Source organism: Daphnia pulicaria, chromosome 4 (genome assembly GCF_021234035.1).
Source record: "Daphnia pulicaria isolate SC F1-1A chromosome 4, SC_F0-13Bv2, whole genome shotgun sequence".
In the NCBI taxonomy this organism is placed as follows: Eukaryota; Metazoa; Arthropoda; class Branchiopoda; order Diplostraca; family Daphniidae; genus Daphnia; species Daphnia pulicaria.
In genome coordinates, this window is record NC_060916.1 from 7287799 (window position 1) to 7312507 (window position 24709).

General features: G+C 40.1%; 19 non-coding genes across 19 annotated transcripts; 10 read left to right on the forward strand and 9 right to left on the reverse strand.

Moving 5' to 3' along the window:
• Nucleotides 1-307: 307 nt before the first annotated feature.
• Nucleotides 308-379, reverse strand: Trnaw-cca. The gene has a single exon. It is a non-coding gene; the product is annotated as a tRNA-Trp (tRNA).
• A 902-nt stretch (nt 380-1281) lies between these two features.
• On the reverse strand, nt 1282-1353 carry Trnaw-cca. Its single transcript has one exon. It is a non-coding gene; the product is annotated as a tRNA-Trp (tRNA).
• Nucleotides 1354-2013: 660 nt separating this feature from the next.
• Nucleotides 2014-2085, reverse strand: Trnaw-cca. Its single transcript has one exon. It is a non-coding gene; the product is annotated as a tRNA-Trp (tRNA).
• Nucleotides 2086-2746: 661 nt separating this feature from the next.
• Trnaw-cca lies at nt 2747-2818 on the reverse strand. Its single transcript has one exon. It is a non-coding gene; the product is annotated as a tRNA-Trp (tRNA).
• A 902-nt stretch (nt 2819-3720) lies between these two features.
• Trnaw-cca lies at nt 3721-3792 on the reverse strand. Its single transcript has one exon. It is a non-coding gene; the product is annotated as a tRNA-Trp (tRNA).
• Nucleotides 3793-4453: 661 nt separating this feature from the next.
• On the reverse strand, nt 4454-4525 carry Trnaw-cca. Its single transcript has one exon. It is a non-coding gene; the product is annotated as a tRNA-Trp (tRNA).
• A 661-nt stretch (nt 4526-5186) lies between these two features.
• On the reverse strand, nt 5187-5258 carry Trnaw-cca. The gene has a single exon. It is a non-coding gene; the product is annotated as a tRNA-Trp (tRNA).
• A 1632-nt stretch (nt 5259-6890) lies between these two features.
• On the reverse strand, nt 6891-6962 carry Trnaw-cca. The gene has a single exon. It is a non-coding gene; the product is annotated as a tRNA-Trp (tRNA).
• Nucleotides 6963-9190: 2228 nt separating this feature from the next.
• Trnag-gcc lies at nt 9191-9261 on the forward strand. The gene has a single exon. It is a non-coding gene; the product is annotated as a tRNA-Gly (tRNA).
• Nucleotides 9262-10163: 902 nt separating this feature from the next.
• Trnag-gcc lies at nt 10164-10234 on the forward strand. The gene has a single exon. It is a non-coding gene; the product is annotated as a tRNA-Gly (tRNA).
• A 1878-nt stretch (nt 10235-12112) lies between these two features.
• Nucleotides 12113-12183, forward strand: Trnag-gcc. Its single transcript has one exon. It is a non-coding gene; the product is annotated as a tRNA-Gly (tRNA).
• A 902-nt stretch (nt 12184-13085) lies between these two features.
• Nucleotides 13086-13156, forward strand: Trnag-gcc. The gene has a single exon. It is a non-coding gene; the product is annotated as a tRNA-Gly (tRNA).
• Nucleotides 13157-14061: 905 nt separating this feature from the next.
• Trnag-gcc lies at nt 14062-14132 on the forward strand. The gene has a single exon. It is a non-coding gene; the product is annotated as a tRNA-Gly (tRNA).
• Nucleotides 14133-15034: 902 nt separating this feature from the next.
• Trnag-gcc lies at nt 15035-15105 on the forward strand. The gene has a single exon. It is a non-coding gene; the product is annotated as a tRNA-Gly (tRNA).
• A 905-nt stretch (nt 15106-16010) lies between these two features.
• Trnag-gcc lies at nt 16011-16081 on the forward strand. Its single transcript has one exon. It is a non-coding gene; the product is annotated as a tRNA-Gly (tRNA).
• A 1878-nt stretch (nt 16082-17959) lies between these two features.
• Nucleotides 17960-18030, forward strand: Trnag-gcc. The gene has a single exon. It is a non-coding gene; the product is annotated as a tRNA-Gly (tRNA).
• A 902-nt stretch (nt 18031-18932) lies between these two features.
• On the forward strand, nt 18933-19003 carry Trnag-gcc. The gene has a single exon. It is a non-coding gene; the product is annotated as a tRNA-Gly (tRNA).
• Nucleotides 19004-20882: 1879 nt separating this feature from the next.
• Nucleotides 20883-20953, forward strand: Trnag-gcc. Its single transcript has one exon. It is a non-coding gene; the product is annotated as a tRNA-Gly (tRNA).
• Nucleotides 20954-22478: 1525 nt separating this feature from the next.
• Trnaw-cca lies at nt 22479-22550 on the reverse strand. The gene has a single exon. It is a non-coding gene; the product is annotated as a tRNA-Trp (tRNA).
• Nucleotides 22551-24709: the final 2159 nt, after the last annotated feature.

The following is a 24709-nucleotide window of genomic DNA, read 5'->3' on the forward strand; positions in this document are numbered from 1 at the left end:
TTGGAAACCCGAGATAGTTATCGGTTCAAACTGGTTCCAGCTGTAGTCGTAATCGACATTCAGACGCAAACATTCGCCTTTTTCTAAACTAACGCTGTTGTATGTTATCCCATTCCCAAAACTTTAGTCTCCTATACCTACAGTCGACATTTGTTGAAAAGAAGAAACCAGCCAAAAACATTTCCAGGTTAAGGATACATGAGTATTGAGAGAAATGGATTCCAATGAAATGTTAATTAATGTCACTAAAACAGTAGTCTGCAGAATTATCCATAAAAATATAACTCTACGTGTGACACTTTTTTTTTTATCTCGACGTGATTTGAACACGCAACCTCCTGATCTGGAGTCAGGCGCGCTACCGTTGCGCCACGAAATCCTGAGTTATAATTTAATTTATATCATACTACTTGCGGAAGTGCAGAGTTTTTCAAGAAGTAGTAGATCCGGTTGTAAAATTGATTATCACCCGATTAAATTTAGTCTTTTGAAAGTTTCAACCTGAGTAGTCAGGGGATTTCTTACTTTCTCAGTGGATATTTTCATCGCCACAAGCCTTGGTTTCCATACTGAAAGCTGACCGGCCTGGGTGTAGTCGACGGCTACAACAAACGGGACGTCGTCGTTCATATTCGATCAAAAATATTTAGTCTAGTTCACCATCGATAGTTCAGTGGTAGAATGCTCGCCTGCCACGCGGGCGGCGCGGGTTCGATTCCCGGTCGATGCATTTTGTATCATGCATCATGTAGAATCTACTCATTTAAGTTTCTTTGGATAAAATCCTTGCGCACAACCTGTGCGGACGGAACGTAGTGGTGATGGAAGCAATCTCTTTTCGGCGGACTCTATTTTTTCGTGCCGTTTTTGTGCATGTTAGTTAAATTTCCTTTGATAATACCGATTTGCGAAAAAACTATTTGTAGGAAAAGGGGCAAAAATGATTTCCATCGTAAGACTCTGTGTTTGCATTTTGGAAACCCGAGATAGTTATCGGTTCAAACTGGTTCCAGCTGTAGTCGTAATCGACATTCAGACGCAAACATTCGCCTTTTTTCTAAACTAACGCTGTTGTATGTTATCCCATTCCCAAAACTTTAGTCTCCTATACCTACAGTCGACATTTGTTGAAAAGAAAAAACCAGCCAAAAACATTTCCAGGTTAAGGATACATGAGTATTGAGAGAAATGGATTCCAATGAAATGTTAATTAATGTCACTAAAACAGTAGTCTGCAGAATTATCCACGAAAATGTAACTCTACGTGTGACACTTCTTTTTTGATCTCGACGTGATTTGAACACGCAACCTCCTGATCTGGAGTCAGACGCGCTACCGATGCGCCACGAAATCCTGAGTTATAATCTAATTTATATCATACTAATTGCGGAAGTGCAGAGTTTTTCAAAAAGTAGTAGATCCGGTTGTAAAATTGATTATCACCCGATTCCCGGTCGATGCATTTTTTTATCTTGCATCATGTGGAATCTACTCATTTAAGTTTCTTTGGATAAAATCCTTGCGCACAACCTGTGCGGACGGAACGTAGTGGTGATGGAAGCAATCTCTTTTCGGCGGACTCTATTTTTTCGTGCCGATTTTGTGCATGTTAGTTAAATTTCCTTTGATAATACAGATTTGCGAAAAAACTATTTTTAGGAAAAGGGGCAAAAATGATTTCCATCGTAAGACTCTGTGTTTGCATTTTGGAAACCCGAGATAGTTATCGGTTCAAACTGGTTCCAGCTGTAGTCGTAATCGACATTCAGACGCAAACATTCGCCTTTTTCTAAACTAACGCTGTTGTATGTTATCCCATTCCCAAAACTTTAGTCTCCTATACCTACAGTCGACATTTGTTGAAAAGAAGAAACCAGCCAAAAATATTTCCAGGTTAAGGATACATGAGTATTGAGAGAAATGGATTCCAATGAAATGTTAATTGATGTCACTAAAACAGTAGTCTGCAGAATTATCCATGAAAATGTAACTCTACGTGTGACACTTCTTTTTTGATCTCGACGTGATTTGAACACGCAACCTCCTGATCTGGAGTCAGGCGCGCTACCGTTGCGCCACGAAATCCTGAGATATACTCTAATTTATATCATACTAATTGCGGAAGTGCAGAGTTTTTCAAAAAGTAGTAGATCCGGTTGTAAAATTGATTATCACCCGATTCCCGGTCGATGCATTTTGTATCATGCATCATGTAGAATCTACTCATTTAAGTTTCGTTGGATAAAATCCTTGCGCACAACCTGTGCGGACGGAACGTAGTGGTGATGGAAGCAATCTCTTTTCGGCGGACTCTATTTTTTCGTGCCGTTTTTGTGCATGTTAGTTAAATTTCCTTTGATAATACCGATTTGCGAAAAAACTATTTGTAGGAAAAGGGGCAAAAATGATTTCCATCGTAAGACTCTGTGTTTGCATTTTGGAAACCCGAGATAGTTATCGGTTCAAACTGGTTCCAGCTGTAGTCGTAATCGACATTCAGACGCAAACATTCGCCTTTTTTTCTAAACTAACGCTGTTGTATGTTATCCCATTCCCAAAACTTTAGTCTCCTATACCTACAGTCAACATTTGTTGAAAAGAAGAAACCAGCCAAAAACATTTCCAGGTTAAGGTTACATGAGTATTGAGAGAAATGGATTCCAATGAAATGTTAATTAATGTCACTAAAACAGTAGTCTGCAGAATTATCCATGAAAATATAACTCTACGTGTGACACTTCTTTCTTTATCTCGACGTGATTTGAACACGCACCCTCCTGATCTGGAGTCAGGCGCGCTACCGTTGCGCCACAAAATCCTGAGTTATAATCTAATTTATATTATACTATTTGCGGAAGTGCAGAGTTTTTCAAGAAGTAGTAGATCCGGTTGTAAAATTGATTATCACCCGATTAAATTTAGTCTTTTGAAAGTTTTAACCTGAGTAGTCAGGGGATTTCTTACTTTCTCAGTGGATATTTTCATCGCCACAAGCCTTGGTTTCCATACTGAAAGCTGACCGGCTTGGGTGTAGTCGACGGCTACAACAAACGAGACGTCGTCGTTCATATTCGATCAAAAATATTTAGTATGTTCCAGCATCGATGGTTTAGTGGTAGAAAGCTTGCCTGCCACGCGGGCGGCCCGGGTTCGATTCCCGGGCGATGCATTTTGTATCATGCATCATGTAGAATCTACTCATTTAAGTTTCGTTGGATAAAATCCTTGCGCACAACCTGTACGGACGGAACGTAGTGGTGATGGAAGCAATCTCTTTTTGGCGGACTCTATTTTTTCGTGCCGTTTTTGTGCATGTTAGTTAAATTTCCTTTGATAATACCGATTTGCGAAAAAACTATTTGTAGGAAAAGGGGCAAAAATGATTTCCATCGTAAGACTCTGTGTTTGCATTTTGGAAACCCGAGATAGTTATCGGTTCAAACTGGTTCCAGCTGTAGTCGTAATCGACATTCAGACGCAAACATTCGCCTTTTTTCTAAACTAACGCTGTTGTATGTTATCCCATTCCCAAAACTTTAGTCTCCTATACCTACAGTCGACATTTGTTGAAAAGAAAAAACCAGCCAAAAACATTTCCAGGTTAAGGATACATGAGTATTGAGAGAAATGGATTCCAATGAAATGTTAATTAATGTCACTAAAACAGTAGTCTGCAGAATTATCCACGAAAATGTAACTCTACGTGTGACACTTCTTTTTTGATCTCGACGTGATTTGAACACGCAACCTCCTGATCTGGAGTCAGGCGCGCTACCGTTGCGCCACGAAATCCTGAGTTATAATCTAATTTATATCATACTAATTGCGGAAGTGCAGAGTTTTTCAAAAAGTAGTAGATCCGGTTGTAAAATTGATTATCACCCGATTCCCGGTCGATGCATTTTTTTATCATGCATCATGTAGAATCTACTCATTTAAGTTTCGTTGGATAAAATCCTTGCGCACAACCTGTACGGACGGAACGTAGTGGTGATGGAAGCAATCTCTTTTTGGCGGACTCTATTTTTTCGTGCCGTTTTTGTGCATGTTAGTTAAATTTCCTTTGATAATACCGATTTGCGAAAAAACTATTTGTAGGAAAAGGGGCAAAAATGATTTCCATCGTAAGACTCTGTGTTTGCATTTTGGAAACCCGAGATAGTTATCGGTTCAAACTGGTTCCAGCTGTAGTCGTAATCGACATTCAGACGCAAACATTCGCCTTTTTTCTAAACTAACGCTGTTGTATGTTATCCCATTCCCAAAACTTTAGTCTCCTATACCTACAGTCGACATTTGTTGAAAAGAAAAAACCAGCCAAAAACATTTCCAGGTTAAGGATACATGAGTATTGAGAGAAATGGATTCCAATGAAATGTTAATTAATGTCACTAAAACAGTAGTCTGCAGAATTATCCACGAAAATGTAACTCTACGTGTGACACTTCTTTTTTGATCTCGACGTGATTTGAACACGCAACCTCCTGATCTGGAGTCAGGCGCGCTACCGTTGCGCCACGAAATCCTGAGTTATAATCTAATTTATATCATACTAATTGCGGAAGTGCAGAGTTTTTCAAAAAGTAGTAGATCCGGTTGTAAAATTGATTATCACCCGATTCCCGGTCGATGCATTTTTTTATCATGCATCATGTAGAATCTACTCATTTAAGTTTCGTTGGATAAAATCCTTGCGCACAACCTGTGCGGACGGAACGTAGTGGTGATGGAAGCAATCTCTTTTTGGCGGACTCTATTTTTTCGTGCCGTTTTTGTGCATGTTAGTTAAATTTCCTTTGATAATACCGATTTGTGAAAAAACTATTTGTAGGAAAAGGGGCAAAAATGATTTCCATCGTAAGACTCTGTGTTTGCATTTTGGAAACCCGAGATAGTTATCGGTTCAAACTGGTTCCAGCTGTAGTCGTAATCGACATTCAGACGCAAACATTCGCCTTTTTTCTAAACTAACGCTGTTGTATGTTATCCCATTCCCAAAACTTTAGTCTCCTATACCTACAGTCGACATTTGTTGAAAAGAAGAAACCAGCCAAAAACATTTCCAGGTTAAGGATACATGAGTATTGAGAGAAATGGATTCCAATGAAATGTTAATTAATGTCACTAAAACAGTAGTCTGCAGAATTATCCATGAAAATGTAACTCTACGTGTGACACTTCTTTTTTGATCTCAACGTGATTTGAACACGCAACCTCCAGATCTGGAGTCAGGCGCGCTACCGTTGCGCCACGAAATCCTGAGATATACTCTAATTTATATCATACTAATTGCGGAAGTGCAGAGTTTTTCAAAAAGTAGTAGATCCGGTTGTAAAATTGATTATCACCCGATTCCCGGTCGATGCATTTTGTATCATGCATCATGTAGAATCTACTCATTTAAGTTTCGTTGGATAAAATCCTTGCGCGCAACCTGTGCGGACGGAACGTAGTGGTGATGGAAGCAATCTCTTTTCGGCGGACTCTATTTTTTCGTGCCGTTTTTGTGCATGTTAGTTAAATTTCCTTTGATAATACCGATTTTTGAAAAAACTATTTGTAGGAAAAGGGGTAAAAATGATTTCCATCGTAAGACTCTGTGTTTGCATTTTGGAAAACCGAGATAGTTATCGGTTCAAACTGGTTCCAGCCGTAGTCGTAATCGACATTCAGACGCAAACATTCGCCTTTTTCTAAACTAAAGCTGTTGTATGTTATCCCATTCCCAAATTTTAGTCTCCTATACCTACAGTCGACATTTGTTGAAAAGAAGAAACCAGCCAAAAACATTTCCAGGTTAAGGATACATGAGTATTGAGAGAAATGGATTCCAATGAAATGTTAATTAATGTCACTAAAACAGTAGTCTGCAGAATTATCCATGAAAATATAACTCTACGTGTGACACTTCTTTTTTTATCTGGACGTGATTTGAACACCCAACCTCCTGATCTGGAGTCAGACGCGCTACCGATGCGCCAAGAAATCCTGAGTTATAATCTAATTTATATTATACTATTTGCGGAAGTGCAGAGTTTTTCAAGAAGTAGTAGATCCGGTTGTAAAATTGATTATCACCCGATTAAATTTAGTCTTTTGAAAGTTTTAACCTGAGTAGTCAGGGGATTTCTTACTTTCTCAGTGGATATTTTCATCGCCACAAGCCTTGGTTTCCATACTGAAAGCTGACCGGCTTGGGTGTAGTCGACGGCTACAACAAACGAGACGTCGTCGTTCATATTCGATCAAAAATATTTAGTATAGTCCAGCATCGATGGTTCAGTGGTAGAATGCTTGCCTGCCACGCGGGCGGCCCGGGTTCGATTCCCGGGCGATGCATTTTGTATCATGCATCATGTAGAATCTACTCATTTAAGTTTCGTTGGATAAAATCCTTGCGCACAACCTGTGCGGACGGAACGTAGTGGTGATGGAAGCAATCTCTTTTCGGCGGACTCTATTTTTTCGTGCCGTTTTTGTGCATGTTAGTTAAATTTCCTTTTATAATACCGATTTGCGAAAAAACTATTTGTAGGAAAAGGGGCAAAAATGATTTCCATCGTAAGACTCTGTGTTTGCATTTTGGAAACCCGAGATAGTTATCGGTTCAAACTGGTTCCAGCTGTAGTCGTAATCGACATTCAGACGCAAACATTCGCCTTTTTTCTAAACTAACGCTGTTGTATGTTATCCCATTCCCAAAACTTTAGTCTCCTATACCTACAGTCGACATTTGTTGAAAAGAAAAAACCAGCCAAAAACATTTCCAGGTTAAGGATACATGAGTATTGAGAGAAATGGATTCCAATGAAATGTTAATTAATGTCACTAAAACAGTAGTCTGCAGAATTATCCACGAAAATGTAACTCTACGTGTGACACTTCTTTTTTGATCTCGACGTGATTTGAACACGCAACCTCCTGATCTGGAGTCAGGCGCGCTACCGTTGCGCCACGAAATCCTGAGTTATAATCTTATTTATATCATACTACTTGCGGAAGTGCAGAGTTTTTCAAGAAGTAGTAGATCCGGTTGTAAAATTGATTATCACCCGATTAAATTTAGTCTTTTGAAAGTTTCAGCCTGAGTAGTCAGGCGATTTCTTACTTTCTCAGTGGATATTTTCATCGCCACAAGCCTTGGTTTCCATACTGAAAGCTGACCGGCTTGGGTGTGGTCGACGGCTACAACAGACGGGACGTCGTCGTTGATATTGAATCAAAAATCTTTATTATGGTCCAGCATCGATGGTTCAGTGGTAGAATGCTCGCCTGCCACGCGGGCGGCCCGGTTTCGATTCCCGGTCGATGCATTTTGTATCATGCATCATGTAGAATCTACTCATTTAAGTTTCGTTGGATAAAATCCTTGCGCACAACCTGTGCGGACGGAACGTAGTGGTGATGGAATCAATCTCTTTTCATCGGACTCTATTTTTTCGTGCCGTTTTGGTGCATGTTAGTTAAATTTCCTTTGATAATACCGATTTGCGAAAAAAACTATTTGTAGGAAAAGGGGTAAAAATGATTTCCATCGTAAGACTCTGTGTTTGCATTTTGAAAACCCGAGATAGTTATCGGTTCAAACTGGTCCCAGCTGTAGTCGTAATCGACATTCAGACGCAAACATTCGCCTTTTTCTAAACTAACTCTGTTGTATGTTATCCCATTCCCAAAACTTTAGTCTCCTATACCTACAGTCGACATTTGTTGAAAAGAAGAAACCAGCCAAATACATTTCCAGGTTAAGGATACATGAGTATTGAGAGAAATGGATTCCAATGAAATGTTAATTAATGTCACTAAAACAGTAGTCTGCCGAATTATCCATGAAAATATAATTCTACGTGTGACAGTTCTATTTTTATCTGGGCGTGATTTGAACACGCAACCTCCTGATCTGGAGTCAGACGCGCTACCGATGCGCCAAGAAATACTGATTTATAATCTAATTTATATTATACTATTTGCGGAAGTGCAGAGTTTTTCAAGAAGTAGTAGATCCGGTTGTAAAATTGATTATCACCCGATTAAATTTAGTCTTTTGAAAGTTTCAACCTGAGTAGTCAGGGGATTTCTTACTTTCTCAGTGGATATTTTCATCGCCACAAGCCTTGGTTTCCATACTGAAAGCTGACCGGCTTGGGTGTGGTCGACGGCTACAACAAACGGGACGTCGTCGTTGATATTGAATCAAAAATCTTTAGTATGGTCTAGCATCGATGGTCCAGTGGTAGAATGCTCGCCTGCCACGTGGGCGGCCCGGGTTCGATTCCCGGTCGATGCATTTTGTATCATGCATCATGTAGAATCTACTCATTTAAGTTTCGTTGGATAAAATCCTTGCGCACAACCTGTGCGGACGGAACGTAGTGGTGATGGAATCAATCTCTTTTCATCGGACTCTATTTTTTCGTGCCGTTTTGGTGCATGTTAGTTAAATTTCCTTTGATAATACCGATTTGCGAAAAAACTATTTGTAGGAAAAGGGGTAAAAATGATTTCCATCGTAAGACTCTGTGTTTGCATTTTGGAAACTCGAGATAGTTATCGGTTCAAACTGGTCCCAGCTGTAGTCGTAATCGACATTCAGACGCAAACATTCGCCTTTTTTCTAAACTAACTCTGTTGTATGTTATCCCATTCCCAAAACTTTAGTCTCCTATACCTACAGTCGACATTTGTTGAAAAGAAGAAACCAGCCAAATACATTTCCAGGTTAAGGATACATGAGTATTGAGAGAAATGGATTCCAATGAAATGTTAATTAATGTCACTAAAACAGTAGTCTGCAGAATTATCCATGAAAATATAACTCTACGTGTGACAGTTCTATTTTTATCTGGGCGTGATTTGAACACGCAACCTCCTGATCTGGAGTCAGACGCGCTACCGATGCGCCAAGAAATACTGATTTATAATCTAATTTATATTATACTATTTGCGGAAGTGCAGAGTTTTTCAAGAAGTAGTAGATCCGGTTGTAAAATTGATTATCACCCGATTAAATTTAGTCTTTTGAAAGTTTCAACCTGAGTAGTCAGGGGATTTCTTACTTTCTCAGTGGATATTTTCATCGCCACAAGCCTTGGTTTCCATACTGAAAGCTGACCGGCTTGGGTGTGGTCGACGGCTACAACAAACGGGACGTCGTCGTTGATATTGAATCAAAAATCTTTAGTATGGTCCAGCATCGATGGTTCAGTGGTAGAATGCTCGCCTGCCACGCGGGCGGCCCGGGTTCGATTCCCGGTCGATGCATTTTGTATCATGCATCATGTAGAATCTACTCATTTAAGTTTCGTTGGATAAAATCCTTGCGCACAACCTGTGCGGACGGAACGTAGTGGTGATGGAATCAATCTCTTTTCATCGGACTCTATTTTTTCGTGCCGTTTTGGTGCATGTTAGTTAAATTTCCTTTGATAATACCGATTTGCGAAAAAACTATTTGTAGGAAAAGGGGTAAAAATGATTTCCATCGTAAGACTCTGTGTTTGCATTTTGGAAACCCGAGATAGTTATCGGTTCAAACTGGTTCCAGCTGCAGCCGTAATCGACATTCAGACGCAAACATTCGCCTTTTTCTAAACTAACTCTGTTGTATGTTATCCCATTCCCAAAACTTTAGTCTCCTATACCTACAGTCGACATTTGTTGAAAAGAAGAAACCAGCCAAATACATTTCCAGGTTAAGGATACATGAGTATTGAGAGAAATGGATTCCAATGAAATGTTAATTAATGTCACTAAAACAGTAGTCTGCAGAATTATCCATGAAAATATAACTCTACGTGTGACACTTCTTTTTTTATCTCGACGTGATTTGAACACGCAACCTCCTGATATGGAGTCAGACGCGCTAACGTTGGGCCACGAAATCCTGAGTTATAATCTTATTTATATCATACTATTTGCGGAAGTGCAGAGTTTTTCAAGAAGTAGTAGATCCGGTTGTAAAATTGATTATCACCCGATTAAATTTAGTCTTTTTAAAGATTCAGCCTGAGTAGTCAGGGGATTTCTTACTTTCTCAGTGGATATTTTCATCGCCTCAAGCCTTGGTTTCCATACTGAAAGCTGACCGGCTTGGGTGTGGTCGACGGCTACAACAAACGGGACGTCGTCGTTGATATTGAATCAAAAATCTTTAGTATGGTCCAGCATCGATGGTTCAGTGGTAGAATGCTCGCCTGCCACGCGGGCGGCCCGGGTTCGATTCCCGGTCGATGCATTTTGTATCATGCATCATGAAGAATCTACTCATTTAAGTTTCGTTGGATAAAATCCTTGCGCACAACCTGTGCGGACGGAACGTAGTGGTGATGGAAGCAATCTCTTTTCGGCGGACTCTATTTTTTCGTGCCGTTTTTGTGCATGTTAGTTAAATTTCCTTTGATAATACCGATTTGCGAAAAAACTATTTGTAGGAAAAGGGGTAAAAATGATTTCCATCGTAAGACTCTGTGTTTGCATTTTGGAAACCCGAGATAGTTATCGGTTCAAACTGGTTCCAGCTGCAGCCGTAATCGACATTCAGACGCAAACATTCGCCTTTTTCTAAACTAACTCTGTTGTATGTTATCCCATTCCCAAAACTTTAGTCTCCTATACCTACAGTCGACATTTGTTGAAAAGAAGAAACCAGCCAAATACATTTCCAGGTTAAGGATACATGAGTATTGAGAGAAATGGATTCCAATGAAATGTTAATTAATGTCACTAAAACAGTAGTCTGCCGAATTATCCATGAAAATATAACTCTACGTGTGACACTTCTTTTTTTATCTCGACGTGATTTGAACACGCAACCTCCTGATATGGAGTCAGACGCGCTAACGTTGGGCCACGAAATCCTGAGTTATAATCTTATTTATATCATACTATTTGCGGAAGTGCAGAGTTTTTCAAGAAGTAGTAGATCCGGTTGTAAAATTGATTATCACCCGATTAAATTTAGTCTTTTTAAAGATTCAGCCTGAGTAGTCAGGGGATTTCTTACTTTCTCAGTGGATATTTTCATCGCCTCAAGCCTTGGTTTCCATACTGAAAGCTGACCGGCTTGGGTGTGGTCGACGGCTACAACAAACGGGACGTCGTCGTTGATATTCAATCAAAAATCTTTGATATGGTCCAGCACCGTTGGTTCAGTGGTTGAATGCTCGCCTGCCAGGCGGGCGGCCCGGGTTCGATTCCCGGTCGATGCATTTTGTATCATGCATCATGTAGAATCTACTCATTTAAGTTTCGTTGGATAAAATCCTTGCGCACAACCTGTGCGGACGGAACGTAGTGGTGATGGAATCAATCTCTTTTCATCGGACTCTATTTTTTCGTGCCGTTTTGGTGCATGTTAGTTAAATTTCCTTTGATAATACCGATTTGCGAAAAAAACTATTTGTAGGAAAAGGGGTAAAAATGATTTCCATCGTAAGACTCTGTGTTTGCATTTTGGAAACTCGAGATAGTTATCGGTTCAAACTGGTCCCAGCTGTAGTCGTAATCGACATTCAGACGCAAACATTCGCCTTTTTCTAAACTAACTCTGTTGTATGTTATCCCATTCCCAAAACTTTAGTCTCCTATACCTACAGTCGACATTTGTTGAAAAGAAGAAACCAGCCAAATACATTTCCAGGTTAAGGATACATGAGTATTGAGAGAAATGGATTCCAATGAAATGTTAATTAATGTCACTAAAACAGTAGTCTGCAGAATTATCCATGAAAATATAACTCTACGTGTGACACTTCTTTTTTTTTATCTGGACGTGATTTGAACACGCAACCTCCTGATCTGGCGTCAGACGCGCTACCGATGCGCCAAGAAATACTGATTTATAATCTAATTTATATTATACTATTTGCGGAAGTGCAGAGTTTTTCAAGAAGTAGTAGATCCGGTTGTAAAATTGATTATCATCCGATTAAATTTAGTCTTTTGAAAGTTTCAACCTGAGTAGTCAGGGGATTTCTTACTTTCTCAGTGGATATTTTCATCGCCACAAGCCTTGGTTTCCATACTGAAAGCTGACCGGCTTGGGTGTGGTCGACGGCTACAACAAACGGGACGTCGTCGTTGATATTGAATCAAAAATCTTTAGTATGGTCCAGCATCGATGGTTCAGTGGTAGAATGCTCGCCTGCCACGCGGGCGGCCCGGGTTCGATTCCCGGTCGATGCATTTTGTATCATGCATCATGTAGAATCTACTCATTTAAGTTTCGTTGGATAAAATCCTTGCGCACAACCTGTGCGGACGGAACGTAGTGGTGATGGAAGCAATCTCTTTTCGGCGGACTCTATTTTTTCGTGCCGTTTTTGTGCATGTTAGTTAAATTTCCTTTGATAATACCGATTTGCGAAAAAACTATTTGTAGGAAAAGGGGTAAAAATGATTTCCATCGTAAGACTCTGTGTTTGCATTTTGGAAACCCGAGATAGTTATCGGTTCAAACTGGTTCCAGCTGCAGCCGTAATCGACATTCAGACGCAAACATTCGCCTTTTTCTAAACTAACTCTGTTGTATGTTATCCCATTCCCAAAACTTTAGTCTCCTATACCTACAGTCGACATTTGTTGAAAAGAAGAAACCAGCCAAATACATTTCCAGGTTAAGGATACATGAGTATTGAGAGAAATGGATTCCAATGAAATGTTAATTAATGTCACTAAAACAGTAGTCTGCAGAATTACCCATGAAAATATAACTCTACGTGTGACACTTCTTTTTTTATCTCGACGTGATTTGAACACGCAACCTCCTGATATGGAGTCAGACGCGCTAACGTTGGGCCACGAAACCCTGAGTTATAATCTTATTTATATCATACTATTTGCGGAAGTGCAGAGTTTTTCAAGAAGTAGTAGATCCGGTTGTAAAATTGATTATCACCCGATTAAATTTAGTCTTTTTAAAGATTCAGCCTGAGTAGTCAGGGGATTTCTTACTTTCTCAGTGGATATTTTCATCGCCTCAAGCCTTGGTTTCCATACTGAAAGCTGACCGGCTTGGGTGTGGTCGACGGCTACAACAAACGGGACGTCGTCGTTGATATTCAATCAAAAATCTTTGATATGGTCCAGCACCGATGGTTCAGTGGTAGAATGCTCGCCTGCCACGCGGGCGGCCCGGGTTCGATTCCCGGTCGATGCATTTTGTATCATGCATCATGTAGAATCTACTCATTTAAGTTTCGTTGGATAAAATCCTTGCGCACAACCTGTGCGGACGGAACGTAGTGGTGATGGAATCAATCTCTTTTCATCGGACTCTATTTTTTCGTGCCGTTTTGGTGCATGTTAGTTAAATTTCCTTTGATAATACCGATTTGCGAAAAAAACTATTTGTAGGAAAAGGGGTAAAAATGATTTCCATCGTAAGACTCTGTGTTTGCATTTTGGAAACTCGAGATAGTTATCGGTTCAAACTGGTCCCAGCTGTAGTCGTAATCGACATTCAGACGCAAACATTCGCCTTTTCTCTAAACTAACTCTGTCGTATGTTATCCCATTCCCAAAACTTTAGTCTCCTATACCTACAGTCGACATTTGTTGAAAAGAAGAAACCAGCCAAATACATTTCCAGGTTAAGGATACATGAGTATTGAGAGAAATGGATTCCAATGAAATGTTAATTAATGTCACTAAAACAGTAGTCTGCAGAATTATCCATGAAAATATAACTCTACGTGTGACACTTCTTTTTTTTATCTGGACGTGATTTGAACACGCAACCTCCTGATCTGGAGTCAGACGCGCTACCGATGCGCCAAGAAATACTGATTTATAATCTAATTTATATTATACTATTTGCGGAAGTGCAGAGTTTTTCAAGAAGTAGTAGATCCGGTTGTAAAATTGATTATCATCCGATTAAATTTAGTCTTTTGAAAGTTTCAACCTGAGTAGTCAGGGGATTTCTTACTTTCTCAGTGGATATTTTCATCGCCACAAGCCTTGGTTTCCATACTGAAAGCTGACCGGCTTGGGTGTGGTCGACGGCTACAACAAACGGGACGTCGTCGTTGATATTGAATCAAAAATCTTTAGTATGGTCCAGCATCGATGGTTCAGTGGTAGAATGCTCGCCTGCCACGCGGGCGGCCCGGGTTCGATTCCCGGTCGATGCATTTTGTATCATGCATCATGTAGAATCTACTCATTTAAGTTTCGTTGGATAAAATCCTTGCGCACAACCTGTGCGGACGGAACGTAGTGGTGATGGAAGCAATCTCTTTTCGGCGGACTCTATTTTTTCGTGCCGTTTTTGTGCATGTTAGTTAAATTTCCTTTGATAATACCGATTTGCGAAAAAACTATTTGTAGGAAAAGGGGTAAAAATGATTTCCATCGTAAGACTCTGTGTTTGCATTTTGGAAACCCGAGATAGTTATCGGTTCAAACTGGTTCCAGCTGCAGCCGTAATCGACATTCAGACGCAAACATTCGCCTTTTTCTAAACTAACTCTGTTGTATGTTATCCCATTCCCAAAACTTTAGTCTCCTATACCTACAGTCGACATTTGTTGAAAAGAAGAAACCAGCCAAATACATTTCCAGGTTAAGGATACATGAGTATTGAGAGAAATGGATTCCAATGAAATGTTAATTAATGTCACTAAAACAGTAGTCTGCAGAATTATCCATGAAAATATAACTCTACGTGTGACACTTCTTTTTTTATCTCGACGTGATTTGAACACGCAACCTCCTGATATGGAGTCAGACGCGCTAACGTTGGGCCACGAAATCCTGAGTTATAATCTTATTTATATCATACTATTTGCGGAAGTGCAGAGTTTTTCAAGAAGTAGTAGATCCGGTTGTAAAATTGATTATCACCCGATTAAATTTAGTCTTTTTAAAGATTCAGCCTGAGTAGTCAGGGGATTTCTTACTTTCTCAGTGGATATTTTCATCGCCTCAAGCCTTGGTTTCCATACTGAAAGCTGACCGGCTTGGGTGTGGTCGACGGCTACAACAAACGGGACGTCGTCGTTGATATTCAATCAAAAATCTTTGATATGGTCCAGCACCGATGGTTCAGTGGTAGAATGCTCGCCTGCCACGCGGGCGGCCCGGGTTCGATTCCCGGTCGATGCATTTTGTATCATGCATCATGTAGAATCTACTCATTTAAGTTTCGTTGGATAAAATCCTTGCGCACAACCTGTGCGGACGGAACGTAGTGGTGATGGAATCAATCTCTTTTCATCGGACTCTAGTTTTTCGTGCCGTTTTGGTGCATGTTAGTTAAATTTCCTTTGATAATACCGATTTGCGAAAAAAACTATTTGTAGGAAAAGGGGTAAAAATGATTTCCATCGTAAGACTCTGTGTTTGCATTTTGGAAACTCGAGATAGTTATCGGTTCAAACTGGTCCCAGCTGTAGTCGTAATCGACATTCAGACGCAAACATTCGCCTTTTCTCTAAACTAACTCTGTCGTATGTTATCCCATTCCCAAAACTTTAGTCTCCTATACCTACAGTCGACATTTGTTGAAAAGAAGAAACCAGCCAAATACATTTCCAGGTTAAGGATACATGAGTATTGAGAGAAATGGATTCCAATGAAATGTTAATTAATGTCACTAAAACAGTAGTCTGCAGAATTATCCATGAAAATATAACTCTACGTGTGACACTTCTTTTTTTTATCTGGACGTGATTTGAACACGCAACCTCCTGATCTGGAGTCAGACGCGCTACCGATGCGCCAAGAAATACTGATTTATAATCTAATTTATATTATACTATTTGCGGAAGTGCAGAGTTTTTCAAGAAGTAGTAGATCCGGTTGTAAAATTGATTATCATCCGATTAAATTTAGTCTTTTGAAAGTTTCAACCTGAGTAGTCAGGGGATTTCTTACTTTCTCAGTGGATATTTTCATCGCCACAAGCCTTGGTTTCCATACTGAAAGCTGACCGGCTTGGGTGTGGTCGACGGCTACAACAAACGGGACGTTGTCGTTGATATTGAATCAAAAATCTTTAGTATGGTCCAGCATCGATGGTTCAGTGGTAGAATGCTCGCCTGCCACGCGGGCGGCCCGGGTTCGATTCCCGGTCGATGCATTTTGTATCATGCATCATGTAGAATCTACTCATTTAAGTTTCGTTGGATAAAATCCTTGCGCACAACCTGTGCGGACGGAACGTAGTGGTGATGGAAGCAATCTCTTTTCGGCGGACTCTATTTTTTCGTGCCGTTTTTGTGCATGTTAGTTAAATTTCCTTTGATAATACCGATTTGCGAAAAAACTATTTGTAGGAAAAGGGGTAAAAATCATTTCCATCGTAAGACTCTGTGTTTGCATTTTGGAAACCCGAGATAGTTATCGGTTCAAACTGGTTCCAGCTGCAGCCGTAATCGACATTCAGACGCAAACATTCGCCTTTTTCTAAACTAACTCTGTTGTATGTTATCCCATTCCCAAAACTTTAGTCTCCTATACCTACAGTCGACATTTGTTGAAAAGAAGAAACCAGCCAAATACATTTCCAGGTTAAGGATACATGAGTATTGAGAGAAATGGATTCCAATGAAATGTTAATTAATGTCACTAAAACAGTAGTCTGCAGAATTATCCATGAAAATATAACTCTACGTGTGACACTTCTTTTTTTATCTCGACGTGATTTGAACACGCAACCTCCTGATATGGAGTCAGACGCGCTAACGTTGGGCCACGAAATCCTGAGTTATAATCTTATTTATATCATACTATTTGCGGAAGTGCAGAGTTTTTCAAGAAGTAGTAGATCCGGTTGTAAAATTGATTATCACCCGATTAAATTTAGTCTTTTTAAAGATTCAGCCTGAGTAGTCAGGGGATTTCTTACTTTCTCAGTGGATATTTTCATCGCCTCAAGCCTTGGTTTCCATACTGAAAGCTGACCGGCTTGGGTGTGGTCGACGGCTACAACAAACGGGACGTCGTCGTTGATATTCAATCAAAAATCTTTGATATGGTCCAGCACCGATGGTTCAGTGGTAGAATGCTCGCCTGCCACGCGGGCGGCCCGGGTTCGATTCCGGGTCGATGCATTTTGTATCATGCATCATGTAGAATCTACTCATTTAAGTTTCGTTGGATAAAATCCTTGCGCACAACCTGTGCGGACGGAACGTAGTGGTGATGGAATCAATCTCTTTTCATCGGACTCTATTTTTTCGTGCCGTTTTGGTGCATGTTAGTTAAATTTCCTTTGATAATACCGATTTGCGAAAAAAACTATTTGTAGGAAAAGGGGTAAAAATGATTTCCATCGTAAGACTCTGTGTTTGCATTTTGGAAACTCGAGATAGTTATCGGTTCAAACTGGTCCCAGCTGTAGTCGTAATCGACATTCAGACGCAAACATTCGCCTTTTCTCTAAACTAACTCTGTCGTATGTTATCCCATTCCCAAAACTTTAGTCTCCTATACCTACAGTCGACATTTGTTGAAAAGAAGAAACCAGCCAAATACATTTCCAGGTTAAGGATACATGAGTATTGAGAGAAATGGATTCCAATGAAATGTTAATTAATGTCACTAAAACAGTAGTCTGCAGAATTATCCATGAAAATATAACTCTACGTGTGACACTTCTTTTTTTTATCTGGACGTGATTTGAACACGCAACCTCCTGATCTGGAGTCAGACGCGCTACCGATGCGCCAAGAAATACTGATTTATAATCTAATTTATATTATACTATTTGCGGAAGTGCAGAGTTTTTCAAGAAGTAGTAGATCCGGTTGTAAAATTGATTATCATCCGATTAAATTTAGTCTTTTGAAAGTTTCAACCTGAGTAGTCAGGGGATTTCTTACTTTCTCAGTGGATATTTTCATCGCCACAAGCCTTGGTTTCCATACTGAAAGCTGACCGGCTTGGGTGTGGTCGACGGCTACAACAAACGGGACGTCGTCGTTGATATTGAATCAAAAATCTTTAGTATGGTCCAGCATCGATGATTCAGTGGTAGAATGCTCGCCTGCCACGCGGGCGGCCCGGGTTCGATTCCCGGTCGATGCATTTTGTATCATGCATCATGTAGAATCTACTCATTTAAGTTTCGTTGGATAAAATCCTTGCGCACAACCTGTGCGGACGGAACGTAGTGGTGATGGAAGCAATCTCTTTTCGGCGGACTCTATTTTTTCGTGCCGTTTTTGTGCATGTTAGTTAAATTTCCTTTGATAATACCGATTTGCGAAAAAACTATTTGTAGGAAAAGGGGTAAAAATGATTTCCATCGTAAGACTCTGTGTTTGCATTTTGGAAACCCGAGATAGTTATCGGTTCAAACTGGTTCCAGCTGCAGCCGTAATCGACATTCAGACGCAAACATTCGCCTTTTTCTAAACTAACTCTGTTGTATGTTATCCCATTCCCAAAACTTTTGTCTCCTATACCTACAGTCGACATTTGTTGAAAAGAAGAAACCAGCCAAATACATTTCCAGGTTAAGGATACATGAGTATTGAGAGAAATGGATTCCAATGAAATGTTAATTAATGTCACTAAAACAGTAGTCTGCAGAATTATCCATGAAAATATAACTCTACGTGTGACACTACTTTTTTGATCTGGACGTGATTTGAACACGCAACCTCCTGATCTGGAGTCAGACGCGCTACCGATGCGCCAAGAAATACTGATTTTTAATCTAATTTATATTATACTATTTGCGGAAGTGCAGAGTTTTTCAAGAAGTAGTAGATCCGGTTGTAAAATTGATTATCACCCGATTAAATTTAGTCTTTTGAAAGTTTCAACCTGAGTAGTCAGGGGATTTCTTACTTTCTCAGTGGATATTTTCATCGCCACAAGCCTTGGTTTCCATACTGAAAGCTGACCGGCTTGGGTGTGGTCGACGGCTACAACAAACGGGACGTCGTCGTTGATATTTAATCAAAAATCTTTAGTGTGGTCCAGCATCGATGGTTCAGTGGTAGAATGCTCGCCTGCCACGCGGGCGGCCCGGGTTCGATTCCCGGTCGATGCATTTTGTATCATGCATCATGTAGAATCTACTCATTTAAGTTTCGTTGGATAAAATCCTTGCGCACAACCTGTGCGGACGGAACGTAGTGGTGATGGAAGCAATCTCTTTTCGGCGGACTCTATTTTTTCGTGCCGTTTTTGTGCATGTTAGTTAAATTTCCTTTGATAATACCGATTTGCGAAAAAACTATTTGTAGGAAAAGGGGTAAAAATGATTTCCATCGTAAGACTCTGTGTTTGCATTTTGGAAACCCGAGACAGTTATCGGTTCAAACTGGTTCCAGCTGTAGTCGTAATCGACATTCAGACGCAAACATTCGCCTTTTCTCTAAACTAACTCTGTCGTATGTTATCCCATTCCCAAAACTTTAGTCTCCTATACCTACAGTCGACATTTATTGAAAAGAAGAAACCAGCCAAAAACATTTCCAGGTTAAGGATACATGAGTATTGAGAGAAATGGATTCCAATGAAATGTTAATTAATGTCACTAAAACAGTAGTCTGCAGAATTATCCATGAAAATATAACTCTACGTGTGACACTTCTTTTTTTTATCTGGACGTGATTTGAACACGCAACCTCCTGATCTGGAGTCAGACGCGCTACCGATGCGCCAAGAAATACTGGGTTATGATCTAATTTATATTATACTATTTGCGGAAGTGCAGAGTTTTTCAAGAAGTAGTAGATCCGGTTGTAAAATTGATTATCATCCGATTAAATTTAGTCTTTTGAAAGTTTCAACCTGAGTAGTCAGGGGATTTCTTACTTTCTCAGTGGATATTTTCATCGCCACAAGCCTTGGTTTCCATACTGAAAGCTGACCGGCTTGGGTGTGGTCGACGGCTACAACAAACGGGACGTCGTCGTTGATATTGAATCAAAAATCTTTAGTATGGTCCATCATCGATGGTTCAGTGGTAGAATGCTCGCCTGCCACGCGGGCGGCCCGGGTTCGATTCCCGGTCGATGCATTTTGTATCATGCATCATGTAGAATCTACTCATTTAAGTTTCGTTGGATAAAATCCTTGCGCACAACCTGTGCGGACGGAACGTAGTGGTGATGGAATCAATCTCTTTTCATCGGACTCTATTTTTTCGTGCCGTTTTGGTGCATGTTAGTTAAATTTCCTTTGATAATACCGATTTGCGAAAAAAACTATTTGTAGGATAAGGGGTAAAAATGATTTCCATCGTAAGACTCTGTGTTTGCATTTTGGAAACCCGAGACAGTTATCGGTTCAAACTGGTTCCAGCTGTAGTCGTAATCGACATTCAGACGCAAACATTCGCCTTTTTTCTAAACTAACGCTGTTGTATGTTATCCCATTCCCAAAACTTTTGTCTCCTATACCTACAGTCGACATTTGTTGAAAAGAAGAAACCAGCCAAATACATTTCCAGGTTAAGGATACATGAGTATTGAGAGAAATGGATTCCAATGAAATGTTAATTAATGTCACTAAAACAGTAGTCTGCAGAATTATCCATGAAAATGTAACTCTACGTGTGACACTTCTTTTTTTATCTCGACGTGATTTGAACACGCAACCTCCTGATATGGAGTCAGACGCGCTAACGTTGGGCCACGAAATCCTGAGTTATAATCTTATTTATATCATACTATTTGCGGAAGTGCAGAGTTTTTCAAGAAGTAGTAGATCCGGTTGTAAAATTGATTATCACCCGATTAAATTTAGTCTTTTTAAAGATTCAGCCTGAGTAGTCAGGGGATTTCTTACTTTCTCAGTGGATATTTTCATCGCCTCAAGCCTTGGTTTCCATACTGAAAGCTGACCGGCTTGGGTGTGGTCGACGGCTACAACAGACGGGACGTCGTCGTTGAAATTCAATCAAAAATCTTTGATATGGTCCAGCATCGATGGTTCAGTGGTAGAATGCTCGCCTGCCACGTGGGCGGCCCGGGTTCGATTCCCGGTCGATGCATTTTATATCATGCATCATGTAGAATCTACTCATTTAAGTTTCGTTGGATAAAATCCTTGCGCACAACCTGTGCGGACGGAACGTAGTGGTGATGGAATCAATCTCTTTTCGGCGGACTCTATTTTTTCGTGCCGTTTTTGTGCATGTTAGTTAAATTTCCTTTGATAATACCGATTTGCGAAAAAACTATTTGTAGGAAAAGGGGTAAAAATGATTTCCATCGTAAGACTCTGTGTTTGCATTTTGGAAACCCGAGATAGTTATCGGTTCAAACTGGTTCCAGCTGCAGCCGTAATCGACATTCAGACGCAAACATTCGCCTTTTTCTAAACTAACTCTGTTGTATGTTATCCCATTCCCAAAACTTTAGTCTCCTATACCTACAGTCGACATTTGTTGAAAAGAAGAAACCAGCCAAATACATTTCCAGGTTAAGGATACATGAGTATTGAGAGAAATGGATTCCAATGAAATGTTAATTAATGTCACTAAAACAGTAGTCTGCAGAATTATCCATGAAAATGTAACTCTACGTGTGACACTTCTTTTTTTATATCGACGTGATTTGAACACGCAACCTCCTGATATGGAGTCAGACGCGCTAACGTTGGGCCACGAAATCCTGAGTTATAATCTTATTTATATCATACTATTTGCGGAAGTGCAGAGTTTTTCAAGAAGTAGTAGATCCGGTTGTAAAATTGATTATCACCCGATTAAATTTAGTCTTTTGAAAGTTTCAACCTGAGTAGTCAGGGGATTTCTTACTTTCTCAGTGGATATTTTCATCGCCACAAGCCTTGGTTTCCATACTGAAAGCTGACCGGCTTGGGTGTGGTCGACAGCTACAACAGACGGGACGTCGTCGTTAATATTTAATCAAAAAACCTTTGGTATGCTCCAGCATCAATGGTTCAGTGGTAGAATGCTCGCCTGCCACTTGGGCGGTCCGGGTTCGATTCCCGGTCGCTGCATTTTGTATCATGCATCATGTAGAATCTACTCATTTAAGTTTCGTTGGATAAAATCCTTGCGCACAACCTGTGCGGACGGAACGTAGTGGTGATGGAAGCAATCTCTTTTCGGCGGACTCTATTTTTTCGTGCCGTTTTTGTGCATGTTAGTTAAATTTCCTTTGATAATACCGATTTGCGAAAAAACTATTTGTAGGAAAAGGGGTAAAAATGATTTCCATCGTAAGACTCTGTGTTTGCATTTTGGAAACCCGAGATAGTTATCGGTTCAAACTGGTTCCAGCTGTAGTCGTAATCGACATTCAGACGCAAACATTCGCCTTTTTTCTAAACTAACGCTGTTGTATGTTATCCCATTCCCAAAACTTTAGTCTCCTATACCTACAGTCGACATTTGTTGAAAAGAAGAAACCAGCCAAAAACATTTCCAGGTTAAGGATACATGAGTATTGAGAGAAATGGATTCCAATGAAATGTTAATTAATGTCACTAAAACAGTAGTCTGCAGAATTATCCATGAAAATGTAACTCTACGTGTGACACTTCTCTTTTGATCTCGACGTGATTTGAACACGCAACCTCCTGATCTGGAGTCAGGCGCGCTACCGTTGCGCCACGAAATCCTGAGTTATAATCTAATTTATATCATACTAATTGCGGAAGTGCAGAGTTTTTCAAGAAGTAGTAGATCCGGTTGTAAAATTGATTATCACCCGATTAAATTTAGTCTTTTGAAAGTTTCAACCTGAGTAGTCAGGGGATTTCTTACTTTCTCAGTGGATATTTTCATCGCCACAAGCCTTGGTTTCCATACTGAAAGCTGACCGGCTTGGGTGTGGTAGACGGCTACAACAGACGGGACGTCGTCGTTGATATTTAATCAAAAATCTTTGATATGGTCCAGCATCGATGGTTCAGTGGTAGAATGCTCGCCTGCCACGCGGGCGGCCCGGGTTCGATTCCCGGTCGCTGCATTTTGTATCATGCATCATGTAGAATCTACTCATTTAAGTTTCGTAGGATAAAATCCTTGCGCACAGCCTGTGCGGACGGAACGTAGTGGTGATGGAAGCAATCTCTTTTCGGCGGACTCTATTTTTTCGTGCCGGTTTTGTGCATGTTAGTTAAATTTCCTTTGATAATACCGATTTGCGAAAAAACTATTTGTAGGAAAAGGGGTAAAAATGATTTCCATCGTAAGACTCTGTGTTTGCATTTTGGAAACCCGAGATAGTTATCGGTTCAAACTGGTTCCAGCTGTAGTCGTAATCGACATTCAGACGCAAACATTCGCCTTTTTTCTAAACTAACGCTGTTGTATGTTATCCCATTCCCAAAACTTTAGTCTTCTATACCTACAGTCGACATTTGTTGAAAAGAAGAAACCAGCCAAAAACATTTCCAGGTTAAGGATACATGAGTATTGAGAGAAATGGATTCCAATGAAATGTTAATTAATGTCACTAAAACAGTAGTCTGCAGAATTATCCATGAAAATGTAACTCTACGTGTGACACTTCTTTCTTGATCTCGACGTGATTTGAACACGCAACCTCCTGATATGGAGTCAGACGCGCTAACGTTGGGCCACGAAATCCTGAATTATAATCTTATTTATATCATACTATTTGCGGAAGTGCAGAGTTTTTCAAGAAGTAGTAGATCCGGTTGTAAAATTGATTATCACCCGATTAAATTTAGTCTTTTGAAAGTTTCAACCTGAGTAGTCAGGGGATTTCTTACTTTCTCAGTGGATATTTTCATCGCCACAAGCCTTGGTTTCCATACTGAAAGCTGACCGGCTTGGGTGTGGTCGACAGCTACAACAGACGGGACGTCGTCGTTAATATTTAATCAAAAAACCTTTGGTATGGTCCAGCATCAATGGTTCAGTGGTAGAATGCTCGCCTGCCACTTGGGCGGTCCGGGTTCGATTCCCGGTCGCTGCATTTTGTATCATGCATCATGTAGAATCTACTCATTTAAGTTTCGTTGGATAAAATCCTTGCGCACAACCTGTGCGGACGGAACGTAGTGGTGATGGAAGCAATCTCTTTTCGGCGGACTCTATTTTTTCGTGCCGTTTTTGTGCATGTTAGTTAAATTTCCTTTGATAATACCGATTTGCGAAAAAACTATTTGTAGGAAAAGGGGTAAAAATGATTTCCATCGTAAGACTCTGTGTTTGCATTTTGGAAACCCGAGATAGTTATCGGTTCAAACTGGTTCCAGCTGTAGTCGTAATCGACATTCAGACGCAAACATTCGCCTTTTTTCTAAACTAACGCGGTTGTATGTTATCCCATTCCCAAAACTTTAGTCTCCTATACCTACAGTCGACATTTGTTGAAAAGAAGAAACCAGCCAAAAACATTTCCAGGTTAAGGATACATGAGTATTGAGAGAAATGGATTCCAATGAAATGTTAATTAATGTCACTAAAACAGTAGTCTGCAGAATTATCCATGAAAATGTAACTCTACGTGTGACACTTCTTTTTTGATCTCGACGTGATTTGAACACGCAACCTCCTGATATGGAGTCAGACGCGCTAACGTTGGGCCACGAAATCCTGAGTTATAATCTTATTTATATCATACTATTTGTGGAAGTGCAGAGTTTTTCAAGAAGTAGTAGATCCGGTTGTAAAATTGATTATCACCCGATTAAATTTAGTCTTTTGAAAGTTTCAACCTGAGTAGTCAGGGGATTTCTTACTTTCTCAGTGGATATTTTCATCGCCACAAGCCTTGGTTTCCATACTGAAAGCTGACCGGCTTGG